The following is a 24,116-nucleotide window of genomic DNA, read 5'->3' on the forward strand; positions in this document are numbered from 1 at the left end:
CCCTTTATCACCTACTATGTGGGGGGTGGCTTATCAGTGTCTAGACATGTTTTTCTCTTGTGAAATGCATGTGTTCACGAACGCAACCAAACGCATGTGCTTGTGAACGCATGCGTTCATATAGACAGCAATGCGTTTTTTTGTCGCAAACCTTGCGCAATCGACCGCATGCGTTTTCAGGCGGCAAATTGACACCTTTAAAAATTACGACAAGTTGCATTTCCACGCCAAGCCGCAAACAACGCATGCAACGTCAAACACGGCAAACGCGAACAATTAAAAACGCATGCGTCCCTAATGTTAAATATAGGAGTACACAACGCATGCGGATATATGCGGTAGAAACGCTGCGGACACAAACGCAAATGTGAAACCAGCCTAAGACCTGCATGTTAGTATTGAATGCTCTCTTTGGTTGCGTATGTACTTGTAATGCGCCACTAACTACACTGAAAGCTTCTAACAACTATTTAGGCCCAGTTCCTTTTTGGATTTGCACTATGCACTTTTAAACATATTATTGTATAACAGCTTTACTGGGTGTATCAACATATACATGCATTTGGGATTGTCCCATACTGTTAGGCTACGTTCACACTAGCGTTGTGCGCCGCTGCGTCGGCGACGCAACGCACAATGCACGCAAAAACGCGGCAAAACGCACGCAAAAACGCTGCGTTTTGCGACGCATGCGTCGGTTTTTGCCGAAATTTGGATGCAAGAAAAATGCAACTTGTTGCGTTTTCTTGGTCCGACGCTAGCGGCAAAAAAGACGCATGTGTCGCACAACGCAACAAAAAAAAACGCATGCGTCCACCATGTTAAATATAGGGGCGCATGACGCATGCGTCGCCGCTGCGTCGCCCGACGCAAAACGGGAAACGCTAGTGTGAACGTAGCCTTATTTCAATGGTGGTTTGTCCTCCACTTATGAGCTCTGGATGTACCTTGTCTCTTCTGTCTATAGACTATTAAATGTCTTTATGTAGTAAGTAATAAAATTTTGTATGTTTTTACTCATATGAGTTTTGGACTGTTTACTCCATGGGTGTCTTATAGGTATTATATGGAGGACTGGGCAGTGTATTTTAATATACAGAGGACTATAAGGAGTGTATTATACTATATGGAGGACTGTGGTGCACATCTACTATATAATTGTCTAAGGGGTATTTCCGTCTGTCTGTCTTTCGGTCTGTCCCGGAAATCCCGCGTCGCTCATTGGTGTTGCCAGCTGCCTGTCCTGGCTGCCGCGACCAATCAGCGACGGCCACAGCCCGGCCGAGAATTAGTCCCTCCCTACTGTAATGTATAAGAATTAGATCTGTCTCTTTAAGAAAGCGAGGGCGGGAGTTGAGAGGAGTTTCAGTTTCAGTTCTGGCCTGAGGAGGAAATCTTATGCTGCTGTATGTTGTGTGCTGGAGGAAGAAGAGGAGAATAAAATACAGTTTAAGCTTACTCTCTCTTAAATTCCTTACACCGTGTGGACATTACAACTGGCGACGAGGATGGGATTGAATCACCTGCTACTGTGAGTACTGACCCCTGCTTTACTGCTTCACACGCCAGCACCACTGAGAGACTCCGTCATGGCTGAATACTTGCACATGTTCCCACAGTTTGATATGACTGATGTCACTAATCTCTCTCATAACTGGAGAAAATGGTTAAATCGATTTGAGAATTTCCTGGAAGCAATAGATATAAGAGAGGAGAACAGAAAAAAAGCCGTGTTCCTGCATTGTGCGGGCACAGGAGTCTATGACATATACAGCACATTACCAGCAGCGGAGACAGACACGTACAGCAAATGCTCCAAAGCTCTCACTGACTACTTCAACCCTAAAGAAAACATCAGATATGAAAGATACAAGTTCAGGATTGCTAAGCAGCTTCCAGAAGAATCCATAGACACCTATGTCACCCGGCTAAAAGAACTAGCACATGGGTGTGCATTTACTGACGTAGATGATGAAATCCTAACTCAAGTAATTGTCACCTTCTCGTCTAATAACATAAGGCGTAAAGCTCTGCAGCAGGATCTCTCTCTGCATGATTTACTCAAGATGGCCCGTGCTATAGAGATAGCAGATCATCAGGCAACTGCAATGGAGAGTGGGGATAATTTACATGTGCATATTCTCAAACATAACAGTGCACAAGGCAAGCAGGCCCCGCAACAGAAGAAATGTTATAGATGTGGACAAGATTTCCCTCACCACATGAACAAATGTCCAGCTATAGGACAAACTTGCAGTAAATGTGGAAAAGGGAACCATTTTGCAGTTGTCTGCAAATCAGCACCCAACAAGTCTCCTCTGCCAATTACAAAGCCTGCAAATATAAAAATGGTAAATCAGGATATAGGAGAAGTGTCTGTGGCTGAGAACTATGTGTTCACGACGTCTGCCACTGGCTCAGTGCAGTCTCCATGTATTACACTCACCATCTGCAACACGGATATCACCTTTACCATAGATACAGGAGCTTCGGTGGATATCATAGACAGCAATACTTATGAACAGTTGAAAACAAAGCCAGTCTTACAGCAAGTGCATACTAAAATCTTCCCATATGGATCTAAAACTCCTCTAGTTACAATGGGACAATTTGATGCTGAACTTAGCTATAAAGAAAATAGGCAGAAAACCACTTTTCACACATTACAAGGATCAGGAGGCTGTCTTCTCAGCTATCACACTGCCTTGAAGCTAGGACTCATCCAGATTGTTCATACCATAACCGACCCTGCGGACCTGGATGTACAAGCCATGGGGAATAGTTTTCCCTCCCTATTTAGTGGATTAGGAAAATTAAAGGACTCTCAAGTGCATCTTCATGTGGATGACAGTGTCCGTCCAGTAGCCCAGGCTCACAGACGTATTCCATTTCACCTGAGAAAGAAGGTAGAAAAGGAACTCCAATTACTCATGGATGATGATGTCATTGAAACTGTTTCTGGTCCCACTCCGTGGGTCTCTCCACTTGTGGTAGTTCCAAAACCAAAGACTCCAGAGCAGGTAAGACTGTGTGTTGACATGCGCCTGCCCAACACTGCTATTCAAAGGGAAAGACACATCTCACCCACAATTGATGACATTATCAATTTATTAAATGGAGCAACTGTTTTTTCAAAGCTCGACCTCAATAAGGGCTATCATCAATTAGAATTGAGTCCAGAATCCAGATACTTAACAACATTTTCCACCCATGTGGGTCTCAGAAGATACAAAAGATTGACGTTTGGGGTCTGCTCAGCAGCAGAAATTTTTCAAGATACGATAAGGAGCGTCATTCAACATATTCCAAATGCCTTTAATTACAGTGATGACATACTGGTTTTTGGGAAAACTCAAGCTGAACATAATCGTGCTCTATATGCTATCTTTGAATGTCTGCTCTCTGCTGGACTCACTTTAAACAAAGAAAAATGCGAATTTGATAAAAATTCATTGGAGTTCTATGGTCACATTTTCTCGGCGGAAGGAGTACGACCTGATCCCAAGAAAGTGGAATCCATCAGAGCAGCTTCAATTCCACAGGAAGCCAGTGAAGTGCGCTCTTTTCTTGGAATGGCAAGTTACTGTGCTAGATATATTCCAAATTTTTCGACAATCAGCACTCCATTAAGGGAACTTACGAAACAAAATTGCGTTTTTCAATGGTCCCAAGACTGTCAGGCCTCTTTTGAAACAATCAAAAACGAACTCTGCTCAACAACCACTATAGCCTATTTTGATCCAGCTCTTCGAACCGAACTGATTGTGGATGCTAGTCCCGTGGGACTGGGTGCAATTTTAGCACAATACAAGGATGACAATCAAAGTCCCCACATCATTTCCTATTATGCAAGTAAAAGCTTAACAAGCACTGAAAGAAAGTATTCACAACCTGAAAAAGAAAGCTTGGCAGTCGTCTGGGGATGTGAACACTTTCACTTATTTCTCTATGGCGCTCCCTTCACCATTGTCACAGATCATCAAGCTCTCCTTACAATTTTTGGAAATCCCCGAGCTAAAATGCCAGCACGGATTGAACGATGGGGTCTACGTCTACAGGACTATAATTACAAAATTGTTCACAAACCTGGAAAATACAGCAATCCGGCTGATTATCTCTCAAGACATCCCACGAATGATGATTTACCTGTGCATTCCTCCATTGAAGAATACATCCACTTTGTTGCAGCTCACGCTGTGCCAAAAGCACTTTCTGTTGATCAGTTTGTGAATACAACAACAAGTGACAAGACACTCTGTGCCTTAATACAAATTATCCAAAATAGAAGGTGGCATGAAATTCAAAAGAAAAAATTTCCTGAAGATGGGATTGATCTGAAAGAGTTAAAACTATTTTCAAATGTACGTGAGGAATTATCAGTCACTGAAGATCAACTCATCCTTCGTGGTACCAAACTGGTTGTACCTAAGGCCTTGCGCAACCTAGTCATACAGATAGCACACGAAGGTCATCTAGGAATTGTTGGCACAAAAAAGTTACTCAGAGAAAAAGTGTGGTTCCCAAATATGGAAAAATTGGTGGAAGAGAAGATTGGACATTGCTCCACTTGTCAATTAATTACTCCATCATCAACTCTAGAGCCATTACAAATGTCTCCGTTACCCACTGCTGTATGGGAGGAAGTGGCAGTCGACATATATGGACCATTACCAAATGGCCAATACATTCTAGTAACAATTGATGAATATTCTAGATACCCTGTCATTTCATTCATCTCTTCAACGTCTGCTAATAGTGTCATACCAGAACTGGACGACATATTCTCTGCATATGGCATTCCAAGAGTGGTCAAAACAGATAATGGACCTCCATTCAATGGACATGTGTTTGCACAGTTTTCTGAATACTTGGGGTTCAGCCACAGAAAAATCACACCTTGCTGGCTGCAAGCCAATGGAATTGTAGAACGTTTCATGCGCACCATGGGGAAACGAATCAAGGCAGCTAGCCTGGAGCACACCCCACTGAAACAGTCACTATACAAATTCCTGCGCAATTACCGCAACACGCCACATTCCACCACTAATGCTGCGCCATCTCATCTAATGTTCAGCAGAACTCTTCGTACACGGATCCCTGATGTGACTAGTCATCCCTTACCAAATGACTCTTCAGTGCGATCAACGGATTTCTTTAACAAGCAAGCCATGAAACATTATGCAGACAGAAGGCGACGGGCACAGCCATGTGCCATCAAAAGAGGTGATATGGTTGTTGTGCGTCAAAAATCAACCAACAAAACCTCACCTGTATATAGTCCTGCAAAATATAATGTTACTGAGAGAAAAGGCAGTATGGTCACGGCTGAGCGAGACGGACACTCCATCACTCGAAATTCCTCACATTTTAAAATCATACCGCAGAACAATGATAATGAACTCCCACCAGTGGAAGATTTGATACCCGACGGTGGAGAGGACCAACAAGAGGCGACTGATCCGTCAGCACTGGACACCCCCAATGAACGCAGACATTACCCTACACGGGAAAGAAGGGCTCCATCGAGACTTATTGAAGAGATATAGTTTAAAAAAAAAAAGGGGGAATAAGACAATACAGACATATGGTTTTTCTTGGACATTTTTGTATTGTTACATTGTCAATATTTGTTTTAGGTTAACATATATGTAAAAAAAAGGGGATGATGTAATGTATAAGAATTAGATCTGTCTCTTTAAGAAAGCGAGGGCGGGAGTTGAGAGGAGTTTCAGTTCTGGCCTGAGGAGGAAATCTTATGCTGCTGTATGTTGTGTGCTGGAGGAAGAAGAGGAGAATAAAATACAGTTAAAGCTTACTCTCTCTTAAATTCCTTACACCGTGTGGACATTACACCTACTTCCGACCAGTCAGTGCCCAACGCCCGCTCCATACTCCCCTCCACTCAGCGCTCACACAGGGTTAATGCCAGCGTTAACGGACGGCGTTATGCCGCGAGTAACGCACTCCGTTAATGCTGCTATTAACCCTGTGTGTCCCCAACTTTTTACTATTGATGCTGCCTATGCAGCATCAATAGTAAAAAGATGTAATGTTAAAAATAATAAAACAAAAAACCTGCCATTCTCACCTTCCGTAGTCCACGTAGTATTTGTCTGCTATATACTACATGGCTCCTATATACTATGTGGCTGTTATATACATATACATATTCTAGAATACCCGATACGTTCGAATCGGGCCACCATCTAGTTATAATATATGGAGGACTATGGGGTGTATTTTACTAAACAAATAAAATGCTGCATATTCAGATTGTTTATGCTGGAACAAAAATCATTGTTCTCAGCAGCACATCGCCGGTGTAAACTGTAGATGTGCTGCTGATAACATGATACTATATGGTGATCTGTTAGTGATCTATTAGTGATCGTTCTGTCCCATCATTATTCCTCAGACGGTGGAAAGAGGCCAGGAAACAAGCGTTGAACAACTTCAGTATTGTCGATCAAACTCATTTAGCGGCCTGAACTTGGCGCATGTAAGTACAACCGAAATGCTTTTATGTAATGTGCAATATGTTAGCATTTGGGGCCCCATTTTAAACTTTGCCTGGGGCCCCACATTGCCTAAAACCGGCCCTGCCTACAAGTGTACAAAGATACTGTATTATACAGTTACCATGTGACAAGTGTGCCTGTGTAACTTCAAATGCCAGGGCTGAATTTTAGTCCCAGTCCGGCCCTTGATGGATACGATAGATGGATCACACAAGCGAGAAACTCGGACGAGTCTCGCATCTTAATACCCGGCACTGCCGCCGGCACTTGGGAGCAAAGCGTGCAGCTGCACGCTCCGCTCTTGAGTGCCGAAGCAAGTGTCGGGTATTAAGATGCGAGACTCGTCCGAGTTTCTCGCATGTGTGATCCCGACCTTAAATAAAGACACACACACATGAAATCTGCATTAGGCCGGGGTCACACTCGCGAGAAATTCACAAGTCTCTCGCTTCAATACCCGGCACTGCCACCGGCACTCGGGAGTGGAGCGTGCAGCTGCATGTATTTCTATGCAGCTGAACGCTCCGGTCCGAGTGCCCGCGGCAGTGCCAGGTATTGACCCCGACCTTAAACGCAATGTTTAATTAAAAAAAAAAAATTTTTGAAAAAAAAAAAAATGGTGTGGGCTCCCGTGCAATTTTCTGCACCAGAGAGGGAAAGCCAGCGCTTGGGGGACTGATGTTCGTAGCCTGGGAAGGGATTAATACCCATGGAGCTTCCCAGGTTATGAATATCAGCCCGCAGCGGTCTACGTAGCCTTAACTGGCTATAAAAATAGGGGGACCCCCCCATAAAATGACGTGGGGGTCCCCCTATTTTTTATAGCCAGAAAGGCTACGCAGAGAGCTGCGGGCTGATATTCATAGCCTAGAGAGGGGCCATGCATATTGCCCCGCCCCCGGCTACAAATACCAGACCGCAGCCACCCCAGAAATGGCACATCTGTAAGATGCGCTAATTCCAGCACTTGGCCCCTCTCTCTCTTCCCACTCCCCTGTAGCGATGGGATATGGGGTAATAAGGGGTTAATGTCACCTTGCTAATATAAGGTGACATTAAGCCCGGTGAATAATGGAGAGGCGTCAATAAGATGCCTATCCTTTACTAATCCTATTATAGTGAAAGTGTAAAAAAAATAGACACAGCCAGAAAAAAGTATTTTATTATTCTTAATTTCACCATACTTGAGCGCCTGCAAAAAAAAAGTAAAAATAATAAACCAACCGTATACTTACTTTCCGCCATAGTCCAATTAATAACGAATGTCCCACAACGATCTCCCCTATAGAACAGTGACATCAGGTGATCTATAGATCTTCAGTGACACACTGACAGGAGACAATGGGTCCTGCAGTTTATCACTGAGGTTACCTTAGTTCAGAGTCTCACTTTATGGCAAGGCTGTGTGGGAATTTTCCCACACAGCAGTGCCACAAGTGAGACTAGGGACTATTTTCTCACAGGGACGGAGGAATACATTTTGGAAGGATACCTTCCATCACTGTATTCCTGGAGCCCCTGGAGAGCGGTCACTTCAGCTGATGTAGCTGCTCTCCACGGGAGATCATCGTGGGACACTCGTTTTAATTGGATCTCTGCGGATCAGGGAGTATAGTTTATTATTTGTTACAGAGGACAATGGCTTCGGGGATCAAGGTGAAAAGGTGATGCTGAGTATGTACTCTGTTTAATGTACTGTATGTCTATATGTATGTACTGTATGTGTTATGAATGTTACATGTTCTGTATGTACAGTATGTTGCATGTCGTATGTGGTATTTTGCATGACGCACGTGACATGTTGCATGTCGTATGTTGCACGTCACATGTAGCACGTCACATGTATGTTACATGTTGTATGTTGCACGTCACATGTTGTATGTAGCACATCACATGTTGTATGGCACATGTAGCATACTGTATGTTGCATGTCACATGTAGCATGTCGTATGGTGTATGTTGCGTGTTGTATGTGCACAGTCAAGACGAGTCCAGCTCTGCTACATCTAGATGCCTGACATCCAGATGTAGCAGAGCCTGTAGATCAGTGTTTCTCAACTCTAGTCCTCAAGACCCACCAACAGGTCAAGTTTTCAAGATATCCTTAGTATTGCACAGGTGAGAATTTCATCACCTGCTCAAGCATTAATTCCATAGCCTATGCAATACTAAGGAAATCTTGAAAACATGACCTGTTGGTGGATCTTGAGGACTGGAGTTGAGAAACACTGCTGTAGATGATCGCCAGAGATAACTCTCCAATGATCACCAACACTGCAGCGTTCGGACAATCAGCTGATTGTGAAAACCAGACAAGTGATCGGAGATAACCCCCGGTCACGTGCACTGCAGTTCTCGCGATAAGTTATCACGAGAACTGCAGAGGATGTGGGACTTCCGGCGGCGGGGGCAGGTAAGCCGGCATGTACATTAGGAGACATGCGTAGTAAGCTGTGTTTACGCACTTACTACACGTGACTAATCATTAGATGTGGTTTTACCACATCTAATGATTATCTATGGGTAATTTACGGTGCGGTGACGGAGCGTTGCCGCATTGTAAACAGACATGCCGCGTTCTGAAAAGACGCGCCGCATGTCCGTTTATGCGGGTCTGCCGCCTGCGTGTTTTAACGCATAGTGGAGACGGGATTTCAGGAAATCCCCTCCACTATGCTGTAACATCTGGACGCTGCGGCTCTATGCAGCGTCAAACACGCAGCGTTTCCTGACCGTGGAAACACACCCTAAGCATACAAGCTAAATCTTTTATTAACAGAATATATGAATAAAAACCTGACCTTGCTGTACCAAAGCAGTTACTTGCAAAAAAGGGCAACCATACTGTACTCCGTATTGGTGTGATGTTGGAAACCACAATAGAAAATTATTTAAAGTTGAAAAACTCTTACTGTAGACCTTATTGTCAAAACTTGTTTTGAGGGAGCAGATCCTCTTCATCTGTAATCTGCTAGGACTATACAGTGCCTTGAAAAAGTATTCATACCCTGTGAACTTTTGCTCATTTATTTTCATGTTACATTTGCAAACATGAATATATTTTATTGGAATTTTACATAATATACCAACACAAAGTAGCATGTAAAGGAAATGAAGATTGTGACATGCATTTAAATGTATTGAACCCCCTGAGTCAATTCTTTTGTAGGACCACCTTTCACTGCAATTACTACTGCAAGTCTTTTGGGGTCTGTCTCTACCAGCTTTGCACACTAGAGGCTGAAATATTTGGCTATTCTTCTTTGCACACTCGCTCTAGCTCAGTGAGATTGGATGGAGACATCTGTGAACAGCAATTTTCAAGTCTTGCCACAGATTCTCAATAGAATTTAGGTCTGGACGGTGACCGGGCCATTCACACATGGCAGTATGTTTAGGGTCATTGTCCTGCTGGAAGGTGGACCTACGCCCCAGTCCCAAATCTTGTACAGACTAACAGGTTTTCCTCCAGAATTGCCCTGCATTAGGCTATGTGCACACATTGCAGATTCTGGCTGCGGATTCGCAGTTTTCCAGGCGGTTTACAGTACCAAGTAAACCCATGGAAAAACAAATCCGCCGTGCCCATGGTGCGGAAAATACCGCGCAGAAACGCTGCAGATTATTTTCCGCAGCATGTCAATTCTTTGTGCGGATTCCGCAGTGTTTTACACCTGCTCCTCAATAGGAATCCGCAGGTGTAAAACCGCAGGTGAAATCCGCAGTAAAAAAAAAAAATTTTTTTTTTTTTTTTTTTTTACTTTTTTCATGCTTAAATAGTCTCCATGGGAAATTAGAAGCTAGGATAACCTGATCACCTCTGCTACACACAGGCAATGATCAGACCGCCTGGATGTAGCAGAAATGCTGACTTGCTATAAGCGCTGACCTAAAAAAAAAAAAAAAAATAAGGCCACAAATCGGGTGAGCTGTGAAAGTAAGGCCGGAGTCACACTAGAGCATAATACGGACAAGTGCTATGCGATTAAAAAAAAAAAAAAAAAAAAAAAATCGCATAGCACTCGGACCAGTATTTCTCTATGGGGCAGCTCACATAACCGTTTTTTCTTGGCCGTTTTCAGTGTGCGAGTGAAATCGCAGCATGCTGTGATTGTCACCGACACTCGGCCGAGTCTCTGCTCACTCGCACTCATATAAGCCTATGGGTGCGAGTGACACAGCGCACACCACTCAGATATCATCCGAGTGCTGTGCGATATACGCTGACCCCGGCAATGGAGGAGATGGAAAAATTTAATTCTCCGCCTCCGGAGCAGCTGTGCTCCGATCCGCTCTCTGCGAGAGGCTCGGAGCACAGTAGCATGACCAGGGCCGGCTCCAGGTTTTTGTGGGCCCTGGGCAAAAGAGTCTCAGTGGGCCCACATACCATGATTCATGATGCACAGATACGGCGGAGAAATAAAGATATACTACACAGGGCCTAGCCTTCCCCCTCATCCTTCACATAGGCAGACATGCACACACACAATACGCAGACATACACTCACATCTACAGTACGCAGACATGTGCACGCATACAATACGCAGACATGCGCACCCATACAATACAGACGTGCGCACCCATACAATGCGCAGACATGCGCACCCATACAATACGCAGACCTGCGCACCCATATAATACAGACGTGCGCACCCATACAATGCGCAGACATGCGCACCTACAATACGCAGACATGCGCACCCATACAATACGCAGACGTGCGCACCCATACAATACGCAGACATGCGCACCCATACAATACGTAGACGTGCGCACCCATACAATGCGCAGACATGCGCACCCATACAATATGCAGACGCACCCATACAATACGCAGACGTGCGCACCCATACAATGCGCAGACATGCGCACCTACAATACGCAGACGTGCGCACCCATACAATACGCAGACGTGCGCACCCATACAATACGCAGACGTGCGCACCCATACAATACGCAGACGTGCGCACCCATACAATACGCAGACGTGCGCACCCATACAATACGCAGACGTGCGCACCCATACAATACGCAGACGTGCGCACCCATACAATACGCAGACGTGCGCACCCATACAGTGCGCAGACATGCGCACCCATACAATATGCAGACATGCGCACCCATACAATACGCAGACGTGCGCACCCATACAATGCGCAGACATGCGCACCTACAATACGCAGACATGCACACACATACAATACGCAGACATGCACACACATACAATACGCAGACATGCATGCATACACATATATTTGAAAACAAATTCACAAAAATACATAAATATATATCGTTATACACACCGATATACACAGACATACAGACAAGCCTCACTCACCTCCCCCTGGCTTGTCGCCCATCAGGCTCCTCTGGCATGTGGCTATGGAGGGCGCGCTGTTTGATGGCAGTCAGACATGGCCGCACACCGTGCACTCTGCACCTGCGTCTGCTACTAAAGATGCGGTTGGGCTTGCACTGTGCCTTTAACTTTGCTTGTGTGTCGGCCCGGCCGCGTCATTACTAGCAGACATCGCTGCCCAGTGCGCGGCCATGTTTGTTTAAGTGATGGCTGAGCTCAAGTAGTGCCAAAGCTGCAGGGGGAGCAGCCCGGGCCCCCTGGTGTCCCGGCCACGAGTGGCCCCCCGTTTGTTCAGGACCCCAGCACTTGCCCGGGTACGCCGGGTGCTGACGCCGGCCCTGAGCATGACACTCGGCTCCTGCTGACAGCAGAGCAGGAGCAGAGTGTCATTAGCATATCGCATCAGATGTAATACCATAGTGTGACCTGGCCTAAGAGTTAAAACTGGTCCCATTTGAATTGTTGACAGGTCCTCTTTAAAGCCACATGCATGTACCTTATGTGGGTAAACATAGACCCTGCGGGGTCCATAACAGCACGTTGTCCTGGAAATAATAAGTATACAAGGATAATACAATGAGTGAAAGAGAGGAAATGAAGAGCGGCACGTCCAAGTGGTGAATAAAAGCAAGTTTCTTTAATCTAAAGCCATACAAAAAGAAAGTCGGGGGGGGGGGGGGGGAGGAGAGAGAGGGTTAAAAACTGGTGAATTTCTGGCATAATAGACACACTTAATCGTTGTATCTATTTACCACAGGGTGTTTAGCATTAATTTAAATACACGCAAAAATTATTTATTATTTTTGATTACTGGGTTAGTAATGGGGTGTGAATGTATGTGGCCCGCAAAGCAGGGTGGGTCTGACATCACACTTTCAACTGTATTGGTATCCTGTATACTGACAGTTGAAAGCAATGATGTAAGAAGGATTATCACGACGCTCCCTCTCGTATCGTTCCTCCTCTGCATCGGACGTTCAGCGCAGCGGGCATGATGTCATTACAACGCGCCCGCTTTACCAAGATGTGCAGAAGATCAGAAGACACCATGAAGAGACCAGAGCAGTGAGGTAACTGGGATAGATGAGTATTGATTTTTTTTTTTAATGTGGGGCCCATTATACTACATGAAGCACTATGTGAGGCCATTATCCTGTATGGAGCACTTTTCGTGGCCATTACACACTATGGAGGACTATGTGGGGCTGTTATACTATATAGGTCATTTTTTGTTGTCCTACTGTATGGAGGACTATATGGGGCCATTATACTGTATGGAGGGTTGTGTGAGGATTACAGTTGGAGAATCATACTGTGATGGGGGTCAATATACTTTGCTGGAGGGATTGGGAAGGGGTACATTAGGGTTATCATACTGTGCACGTGGAGGGTACTGTGTTTGGGGGGCACTTTTGTTGGCATCATACTTTTTCTAAATCTGTATTATTCAAGGTTTTTTTTTATCCCTTATTACATATTTAAACTAGGCCATATGATTTTTACTGCTCGTACATAACATTATTCCTAGATTTTATTATAAGATCTACTAATTAAAATGTACTTTGTGAGACAACACCTTTGTTTTGCTATGAAAAAGTTAATCGTTATATTTGATGAGGAAAAATTTTAGACTTTTTAAAAATAAATACCAAGGTTGCGCCGCAGCTTTGTCCACACTTAATTTGGCCCTCTGTGTTTGACATCCCTTCACTAAAGGCTGCAAACTTATTATATGTAGGGGGCTTGTGAAATTATATATATGCAGGATATCTAACATCTTTCTATCATTTATCTATATCCTTAACCCCTTCCCGACCTTTGACGCATACGCTGCGTCATGAAAGTCGGTGCCATTCCGACCCATGACGCAGCATATGCGTCATGGAAAGATCGCGTCCCTGCAGGCCGGGTGAAAGGGTTAACTCCCATTTCACCCGATCTGCAGGGACAGGGGGAGTGGTAGTTTAGCCCAGGGGGGGTGGCTTCACCCCCTCGTGGCTACGATCGCTCTGATTGGCTGTTGAAAGTGAAACTGCCAATCAGAGCGATTTGTAATATTTCACCTAAAAAACTGGTGAAATATTACAATCCAGCCATGGCCGATGCTGCAATATCATCGGCCATGGCTGGAAACACTTATGTGCACCCACCCCACCCCTCCGATCGCCCCCCCAGCCCCCCGATCTGTGGTCCGCTCCCCTCCGTCCTGTGCTCCGCTCCCCCGTCCTCCTGTCCGCTTCCCCGTGCACCAATCACACCCCCTGTGCTGCAATCAAACCCCCCCGCACTCCGATCCCCCCCCCGGCACACAGCGACCCCCCCCCCGCACACAGCGACCCCCCCCCGTGCTCCGATCCACCCCCCCCGCACAGCGATCCCTCACCCCGTGCTCCAATCCTTCCCCGTGCTCCAATCCTCCCTCCCGTGTTCCGATCCACCCCCCCCATGATCCGATCCACCCCCCCGTGCTCCGACGCCCCCCCCCCCGTGCCCTGATCTCCCCCCCTTATACTTACCTGGCCGCCCGAGGTCCGTCCGTCTTCTTTCCTGGGCGCCGCCATCTTCCAAAATGGCGGGCGCATGTGCAGTGCGCCCGCCGAATCTGCCGGCCGGCAGATTCGTTCCAGAGTGAATTTTGATCACTGAGATATATCCTATCTCAGTGATCAAAATAAAAAAAATAGTAAATGACCCCCCCCCCTTTGTCACCCCCATAGATAGGGACAATAAAAAAAATAAAGAATTTTTTTTTTTTCACTAAGGTTGGGGTAAGAACTAGGGTTAGGGTTAGGGGTAGGGTTAGGGTTAGGGTTAGGGGTAGGGGTAGGGTTAGGGCTAGGGTTAGGGGTAGGGGTAGGGTTAGGGCTAGGGTTAGGGTTTCGGTATGTGCACACGTATTCTGGTCCTATGCGGATTTTTCCGCAGCGGATTTGAAAAATCCACAGTGCTAAACCGCTGCCGATTTATCGTGGATTTACCGCGGTTTTTCTGCGCATTTCACTGCGGTTTTACAACTGCGATTTTCTATTGGAGCAGTTCTAAAACCGCTGCGGAATCCGCAGAAAGAAGTGACATGCTGCGGAATGTAAACCGCTGCGTTTCCGTGCAGTTTTTCCGCAGCATGTGTACAGCGATTTTTGGTTCCCATAGGTTCACATTGAACTGTAAACTCATGGGAAACTGCTGCGGATCCGCAGCGTTTTCCGCAGCGTGTGCACATACCTTTAGAATTAGGCTATGTGCACACGGTGCGGATTGGCCGCTGCGGATCCGCAGCAGTGTTCCATCGGGTTTACAGTACCATGTAAACATATGGAAAACCAAATCCGCTGTGCCCATGGTGCAGAAAATACCGCGCGGGAACGCTGCGTTGTATTTTCCGCAGCATGCCAATTCTTTGTGCGGATTCCGCAGCGTTTTACACCTGTTCCTCAATAGGAATCCACAGGTGAAATCCGCACAAAAAACACTGGAAATCCACAGGTAAAACGCAGTGCCTTTTACCCGCGGATTTTTCAAAAATGATGCTGAAAAATCTCATACGAATCCGCAACGTTGGCACATAGCCTTAGAGTTGGGTTGGAATTAGGGTTGTGGTTAGGGTTAGGGGTGTGTTGGGGTTAGGGTTGTGGTTAGGGGTGTGTTGGGGTTAGGGTTGTGATTAGGGTTACGGCTACAGTTGGGATAAGGGTTAGGGGTGTGTTGGAGGTAGAATTGAGGGGTTTCCACTGTTTAGGCACTTCAGGGGGTCTCCAAACGCAACATGGCGCCACCATTGATTCCAGCCAATCTTGTATTCAAAAATTCAAATGGTGCTCCCTCACTTCCGAACCCCGACGTGTGCCCAAACAGTGGTTTACCCCCACATATGGGGTACCAGCATACTCAGGACAAACTGCGCAACAATTACTGGGGTCCAATTTCTCCTGTTACCCTTGAGAAAATAAAAAATTGCTTGCTAAAACATCATTTTTGAGGAAAGAAAAATGATTTTTTATTTTCACGGCTCTGCGTTGTAAACGTCTGTGAAGCACTTGGGGGTTCAAAGTGCTCACCACATATCTAGATAAGTTCCTTGGGGGGTCTAGTTTCCAAAATGGGGTCACTTGTGGGGGGTTTCTACTGTTTAGGCACACCAGGGGCTCTGCAAACGCAACGTGACGCCCGCAGACCATTCCATCAAAGTCTGCATTTCAAAAGTCACTACTTCCCTTCTGAGCCCCCACGTGTGCCCAAACAGTGGTTTACCCCCACACATGGGGCATCAGCGTACTCAGGAGAAACTGGACAACAACTTTTGTGGTCCAATTTCTCCTGTAACCCTTGGGAAAATAAAAAATTCTGGGCTAAAAAATTATTTTTGAGGAAAGAAAACGTATTTATTATTTTCACGGCTCTGCGTTATAAACTTCTGTAAAGCACTTGGGGGTTGAAAGTGCTCACCACACATCTAGATAAGTTCCTTTGGGGGTCTAGTTTCCAAAATGGGGTCACTTGTGGGGGGTTTCTACTGTTTAGGCACACCAGGGGCTCTGCAAACGCAATGTGACGCCCGCAGACCATTCCATCAAAGTCTGCATTTCAAAAGTCACTACTTCCCTTCTGAGCCCCCACGTGTGCCCAAACAGTGGTTTACCCCCACACATGGGGTATCAGCGTACTCAGGAGAAACTGGACAACAACTTTTGTGGTCCAATTTCTCCTGTAACCCTTGGGAAAATAAAAAATTCTGGGCTAAAAAATTATTTTTGAGGAAAGAAAACGTATTTATTATTTTCACTGCTCTGTGTTATGAACTTATGTGAAGCACTTGGGGGTTCAAAGTGCTCACCTCACATCTAGATAAGTTCCTTTCGGGGTCTAGTTTCCAAAATGGGGTCACTTGTGGGGGGTTTCTACTGTTTAGCCACATCAGGGGCTCTGCAAACGCAACGTGACGCCCGCAGAGCATTCCATCAAAGTCTGCATTTCAAAACGTCACTACTTCACTTCCGAGCCCCAGCATGTGCCTAAACAGTGGTTTACCCCCACATATGGGGTATCAGCGTACTCAGGAGAAACTGGACAACAACTTTTGGGGTCAAATTTCTCCTGTTACCCTTGGGAAAATAAAAAATTGCGGGCTAAAATTCATTTTTGAGAAAATATTTTTTTTTTTTTATTTTCATGGCTCTGCGTTATAAACTTCTGTGAAGCACTTGAGGGTTCAAAGTGCTCACTACACATCTAGATTAGTTCCTTTGGGGGTCTAGTTTCCAAAATGGGGTAATTTGTGGGGGATCTCCAATGTTTAGGCACACAGGGGCTCTCCAAACGCGACATGGTGTCCGCTAATGATTGGAGATAATTTTCCATTTAAAAAGCCAAATGGCGTGCCTTCCCTTCTGAGCCCTGCTGTGCGCCCAAACAGTGGTTTACCCCCACATATGGGGTATCTGCATACTCAGGACAAACTGGACAACAACATTTGTGGTCCAATTTCTCCTATTACCATTGGCAAAATAGGAAATTCCAGGCTAAAAAATCATTTTTGAGAAAAGAAAAATTATTTTTTATTTTCATGGCTCTGCATTATAAACTTCTGTGAAGCACCTGGGGGTTTAAAGTGCTCAGTATGCATCTAGATAAGTTCCTTGGGGGGTCTAGTTTCCAAAATGGGGTCACTTGTGGGGGAGCTCCATTGCATAGGCACACAGGGGCTCTCCAAATGCGACATGGTGTCCGCTAACAATTGGAGCTAATTTTCCATTCAAAAAGTTAAAAGGCGCGCCTTCCCTTCCGAGCCCTGCCGTGTGCCCAAACAGTGGTTTACCCCCACATATGAGGTATCGGCGTACTCGGGAGAAATTGCTCAACAAATTTTAGGATCCATTTTATCCTATTGCCCATGTGAAAATGAAAAAATTGAGGCGAAAATAAATTTTTTGTGAAAAAAAAGTACTTTTTCATTTTTACGGATCAATTTGTGAAGCACCTGAGGGTTTAAAGTGCTCACTAGGCATCTAGATAAGTTCCTTGGGGGGTCCAGTTTCCAAAATGGGGTCACTTGTGGGGGAGCTCCAATGTTTAAGCACACAGGGTCTCTCCAAACGCGACATGGTGTCCGCTATCGATGGAGATAATTTTTCATTCAAAAAGTCAAATGGCGCTCCTTCCCTTCCGAGCCTTACCATGTGCCCAAACAGTGGTTTACCCCCACATGTGAAGTATTGGTGTACTCAGGAGAAATTGCCAAACAAATTTTAGGATCCATTTTATCCTGTTGTCCATGTGAAAATGAAAAAATTGAGGCTAAAAGAATTTTTTTGTGAAAAAAAAGTACTTTTTCATTTTTACGGATCAATTTGTGAAGCACCTGGGGGTTTAAAGGGCTCACTATGCATCTAGATAAGTTCCTTGGGGCGTCTAGTTTCCAAAATGGGGTCACTTGTGGGGGAGCTCCAATTTTTAGGCACACGGGGGCTCTCCAAATGTGACATGGTGTCCGCTAAAGAGTGCAGCCAATTTTTCATTCAAAAAGTCAAATGGCGCTCCTTCCCTTCCAAGCCCTGCCGTGCGCCCAAACAGTGGTTTACCCCCACATATGAGGTATCAGCGTACTCAGGACAAATTGGACAACAACGTACGTGGTTCAGTTTCTCCTTTTACCATTGGGAAAATAAAAAAATTGTTGCTGAAAAATCATTTTTGTGACTAAAAAGTTAAATGTTCATTTTTTCCTTCCATGTTGCTTCTGCTGCTGTGAAGCACCTGAAGGGTTAATAAACTTCTTGAATGTGGTTTTGTGCACCTTGAGGGGTGCAGTTTTTAGAATGGTGTCACTTTTGGGTATTTTCAGCCATATAGACCCCTCAAACTGACTTCAAATGTGAGGTGGTCCCTAAAAAAAATGGTTTTGTAAATTTCGTTGTAAAAATGAGAAATCGCTGGTCAAATTTTAACCCTTATAACTTCCTAGCAAAAAAAAATTTTGTTTCCAAAATTGTGCTGATGTAAAGTAGACGTGTGGGAAATGTTATTTATTAACTATTTTGTGTCACATAACTCTCTGGTTTAACAGAATAAAAATTCAAAATGTGAAAATTGCGAAATTTTCAAAATTTTCGCCAAATTTCCGTTTTTATCACAAATAAACACAGAATTTATTGACCTAAATTTACCACTAACATGAAGCCCAATATGTCACGAAAAAACAATCTCAGAACCGCTAGGATCCATTGAAGCGTTCCTGAGTTATTACCTCATGAAGGGACACTGGTCAGAATTGCAAAAAACGGCAAGGTCTTTAAGGTCAAAATAGGCTGGGTCATGAAGGGGTTAAATAAGATTGCTTTACTTTTGTAAATAGATTTGTTACATAGATGATTATAGTATGTAGATGATTGCATATGGACACTAGGCGAGGGATGATCATTGGAGCAATTTATAATATGCTGAAGTGAGTGAACCCTTATCCATAGGCAATAACCCCATGAGACAGATTCTAATTGCACATTAACCCTTTCCCAGCATTCCATTTTTTCCTTACCTTCTGCCAAGAAACATAACTGTTTTATTCTTCTGTCCACAAATGTGAGGGCTCGATTGAGGGATAAGTTGTACTATGAATAATACCGTTCATTTTACATAGTGTGTACTGAACAATGGGGAAAAATAAATTCTAAGAGGTGAAATTGAGAACCCCCCCTCATCCCAGAACTCTGACATTGTTTTTATTTTTAGTTTATCCTTGTGTGATAAAAGTTACCTGGCAATATGACCCACGTCATCAGTACAATTACGGCGACAATAAACTTGTCAATTTAAAAAAAAAAATCACTTTAGTGTTGAAAAAAAAAAAAGTTTTGCGATTGTGAGGTCATTTCGCCCCCACAATGTTTTCTGTGAATGTGGGCAAGGCAAGAATGTTTTTATTGATAATATTTTGGGATAGACATTACATTTTAAGAAACGCATCCTGCCCCTTCTTGAACGGTTTAGTGAATCGAGCATTACATGTGGCAGAGTTCCATGCTCCCACTGCTCTTACAGTAAAGAATCGGTCAGTGATTATGTAGAAACCTTTTTATTTCCTATAGATATAAACAGTTCATTAGAAAGATCTCTGTACTGTAAGATCATGTCGATTGCACTTTAGCCTTCTTTTTTCTCCCCAAACGTGATACTTCAACCTGATGGTGGCCATCCTCTAGTACAGCAATGTTCCTTAAAATTGTACACAATGTGTGACATTTATCCAGCCAAACAGGCCATAATTCTGGAGTAATTTGAACAAAAAAATGTATATATTATAGAAAATCTTTCATGACTACACGTTTTAAAAACATTTTGCACCCTATCTGACAAAGGGGCAACCATGTATGAGTTTTTCCTGCCAACACCAGTATTTGCAGATTTTTGCAAATACTGACCGTGTGCACTTACCCTAAGAATCACTGTATTGATAAGTATGCACTTTTTTTTTATTTTACAGCTTGAATGGTTCCATTAATCTAAGTTCCGTGCACTTAGTATTCTACTTGCCCACCACCACTCCAGTTGTTCTCCAGCAGTTTGTGACCTGCCCGATCGCTCCAGTCATTGCCGAGTAATCAAATGTAGGAGAGCAAGAATGAGGCTTTCAGACTTTCATCGAAAGCTTGTGACTTATCTCCGACTTACGGACCAGAGTGGCGCCAGGAAGAGCTGAAGACAGCGGCTGGTAACTTATACCAGGTGCAGGGAACTTAACATGTGGCACCAATCCAGCGCAGAAAAAAACCCCGCTGGAGTGGTGCTCTCACTGGTATTTGCCTCTGCCAGAACTGTCCCCAGGACTGTTTTATAGGTGACATTTACGCCGCCATGTTCGCTTAAATTTTAACCCCTTCACGCCACGGCCCTTTTTCGTTTTTGCATTTTTGTTTTTTGCTCCCCTCCTTCCCAGAGCCATAACTTTTTTATTTTTCCATCAATATGGTCATGTGAGGGCTTATTTTTTGCGGGACGAGTTGTAGTTTGAACGACACCATTGGTTTTACCATGTCTTGTACTAGAAAACTGGAAAAAAAATTCCAAGTGTGGTGAAATTTCAAAAAAGTACAATCCCACACTTGTTTTTTGTTTGGCTTTTTTGCTAGGTTCACTAAATGCTAAAACTGACCTGATATTATGAGTTCATAGACACCAAACATGTCTAGGTTATTTTTTATCTAAGTGGTGAAAAAACATTCAAAACTTTGATTAAAAAAAAAAGCGCCATTTTCCGATACCCGTAGCGTCTCGATTTTCCTGAGATCTAAGGTCAGGTGAGGGCAGCGTCTCGATTTTCCGAGATCTAAGGTCAGGTGAGGGCTTATTTTTTGCGTGCCGAGCTGACTTTTTTTTAATGATACCACTTTTATGCAGATGCGTTCTTTTGATCATCCGTTATTGCATTTTAATGCAATGTCCCTGCGACCAAAAAAAGGCAATTCTGACATTTCGATTTTTTTTCTTGCTACGCCTCTAGCGATCAGGTTAATGCTTTTTTATTGATAGATCGGGCGATTTTTGAACGTGGTGATACCAAAAAAGTGTAGGTGTGATTTTTTTTTTTTTTGGATGGGGCAATAATTTTTTTTTTTCATATTTTTAAAAACATTTTTGTTTAACTTTTGCCATGCTTCAATAGCCTCCATGGGAGGCTAGAAGCTGGCACCACTCGATCGGCTCTGCTACATAGCAGAGATCATCAGATCGCTGCTATGCAGCTGAAGTGCAGGCTTGCTATGAGCGCCGACCACAGGGTGGCGCACACAGCAGGCCGGCATCAGTAACCATAGAGGTCTCAAGGACCCTCTATGGTTACCATCCTGACGCACCCCTCATCATGTGACGGAGGTCGGCGATGTGCTCATTTCCGGCCGTGTGGCCGGAAGCGCCGGTTAAATACCGCTGTCAGCGTTTGACAGCGGCATTTAACAGGTTAATAGCGGCGGGTGAATCGAGATTTCACCCGCCGCTATTGCGCGCACATGTCGGCTGTACAAAACAGCTGACATGTCGCGACTTTGATGTGAGTTCACCTCCGGGGCCAACATCAAAGGGGGAGACACGACATGTGCAGTACTAGTACGGCGCATGTCGTGAAGGGGTTAATGAATCAGCAGGGCCAGCTCAGTTACAGCCCTACATATGCTTCACTCATTATTGTGAAATCACTAAATGTAACATTTTTGCTCAGGTTCTAGTTGTGCTAACATTTTGCAAAAAATAAAGGCTTTTTAAACCAAAAGGATGGCATAAGCACTCACATCAGCACCATAGGACGCAAAAATCTTGTAACCCTCAGCTGAAAAAGAGAGCGGAGATTTGACTGTGCAGAACAAGTAATACATTCGAGATGCAGGCCTCCTGGTGCAGGGTTCAGTACGCACATGATTAGATCCTCTCCCGCTATAAGGCTGGGATATTAGAATTAAGTGTGTACCTTAAAGAGTCATTTCATTATGTGAGATCGCTAGGCATTGTATACCTTTGCACTGTGGCGTTGTTATACTACCCTGCATTTTATCAGATTTTGCGGTCAGTCAACTCCAGCTGTCAATAAAACATCAAGGCTGTAACCATTTCCATCTGTTCATGTAAAGACCTGTTCACACCAGCAGAGCTGAATGGCCACAAACTAGCGGCAGTCATTTAGTAGCCGGAGTACACAGGCTAAGAGCATTTCAGAAGAGCACTGGATGATCTGTAACAAGGTCGTCCAGTGCAGCGTAGGCTGCCATTGCTCTCGGCAGCACAGACCCTGTGTACATACAATGATGTGCTGCCTAGCGCAATGATCTTTTGGGCAAAGTGTAAGAGCTTTTACCAGATGAACGATCTGTTTCTTCAATTGTCGGTGATTGCATCTTGTTTAGACTGTACAATTATTGTGAACAAGTGGTTTTAGGAGAATATAGCAGACATTTACACTGCCAGATTATCGTGAACACTCAATACTTGTGCGGAATATATGTACACCACATCCCATCTCCCCCCCCCCCCCCCCACACTCCCAAAAAACACTGATATTATCCATAGAAGTACATGGATTAGTGTGCAATTCTTTTAGAAACTCCCCCAAAGTAGGTTTTTTTCTACTCCATGCTGTGGTTTCAAAATGATATGAAAAGTAGCTGGTTCCACTCTACAGATTATGAATGGAATTAGACATCCATGTTTCGTGGTCCACAAAGTGTGGGCAGACTGTTGGGCACAGAGATCTGTACAAGGACTGAAACACAGATGTCTGATTTCAGCCTTTCATTATAATCAGTAGGACAGCACTTGTACAAAACTTGTTAAAGGGAATCAATCAGTAGGATCAGCCCTCCTAACAGTCTATATGGGCATGCAGGTCACAGGAAGCTGAATACCATCACACCTAGATATTTGCGATCCCTTCATGTCTTATGTCCTAGTCTTACACTTACCAGTCACCGTCCTCAGCTCTTCCTGGTTCCGCTGTGGTCCGGCAACGCCATACTGCGACTGCAACTTCTGATTGAGCGCAAGTCAGATATAATGGGTCGCAAGCTCTGTCTACGAGACCCTCGTTCTAGCTCGCATAGACTTACACCGAGTTGTGACTTCTGGTTTGCCCAGACCGCTGGACGCGACTGGAGTGGCACTGGTAACAGATGAAGCCAGGGCTGGTATGAGACGGAGGCAGGAAACTTCTTTTAGTAGCACCACTCCAGCGCTGCAATAAAAACACCTGCTGGAGTGGTGCTTTAATGTAGGTTTAAACAAATAATAAAGCACAACCTGACAGAGTGGCCTGATGACGGGAATACAATGCTTTCCTGTTCATTATTACATGCAATACCGATTTTCACGTCTGTGTACATTTAGCCTAAAACCAAATCCACTTGCAGTTATTTCTATCTTATTGCACATTTTCCATGCAAATAATTATCTGGGAACATAGCCATAAAAACCAACAGTAGTGAGAAGACACATGATTAAAGGTATTCTGAGACATCGTTTTGCCTTGGGACTTGCTGAGAAACTTAAAACTTTGCAAACATACATTAATCAGACTTGCTATGGACAAGAAAAAGAAGATTTTACTACTTAAACTGCACGGCCCGTGTCACTGGTTATAATAAAGCACAGCTTTCACTTTTCAGGGCTGGAGGAGAAAATAAAAGCTGTGCAGGGGTTGCTGCTGTGGGCAAAAAAGACAGAATTTTATTCGTTTACGTCGTCAGAACAGAAATTAATATAAAGC

The 24,116-nt window shown here is 44.4% G+C and overlaps 1 long non-coding RNA gene across 1 annotated transcript; it reads left to right on the top strand.

The window, feature by feature from the left end:
* Positions 1–1,343: 1,343 nt before the first annotated feature.
* LOC138644968 (uncharacterized) lies at positions 1,344–22,129 on the top strand. Its single transcript, XR_011314696.1, has 3 exons — positions 1,344–1,531; positions 6,416–6,499; positions 20,352–22,129. It is a non-coding gene; the product is annotated as an uncharacterized lncRNA (long non-coding RNA).
* The last annotated feature ends 1,987 nt before the right edge of the window (positions 22,130–24,116 follow it).

This window comes from Ranitomeya imitator, chromosome 7 (genome assembly GCF_032444005.1).
Source record: "Ranitomeya imitator isolate aRanImi1 chromosome 7, aRanImi1.pri, whole genome shotgun sequence".
Taxonomy (NCBI): Eukaryota; Metazoa; Chordata; class Amphibia; order Anura; family Dendrobatidae; genus Ranitomeya; species Ranitomeya imitator.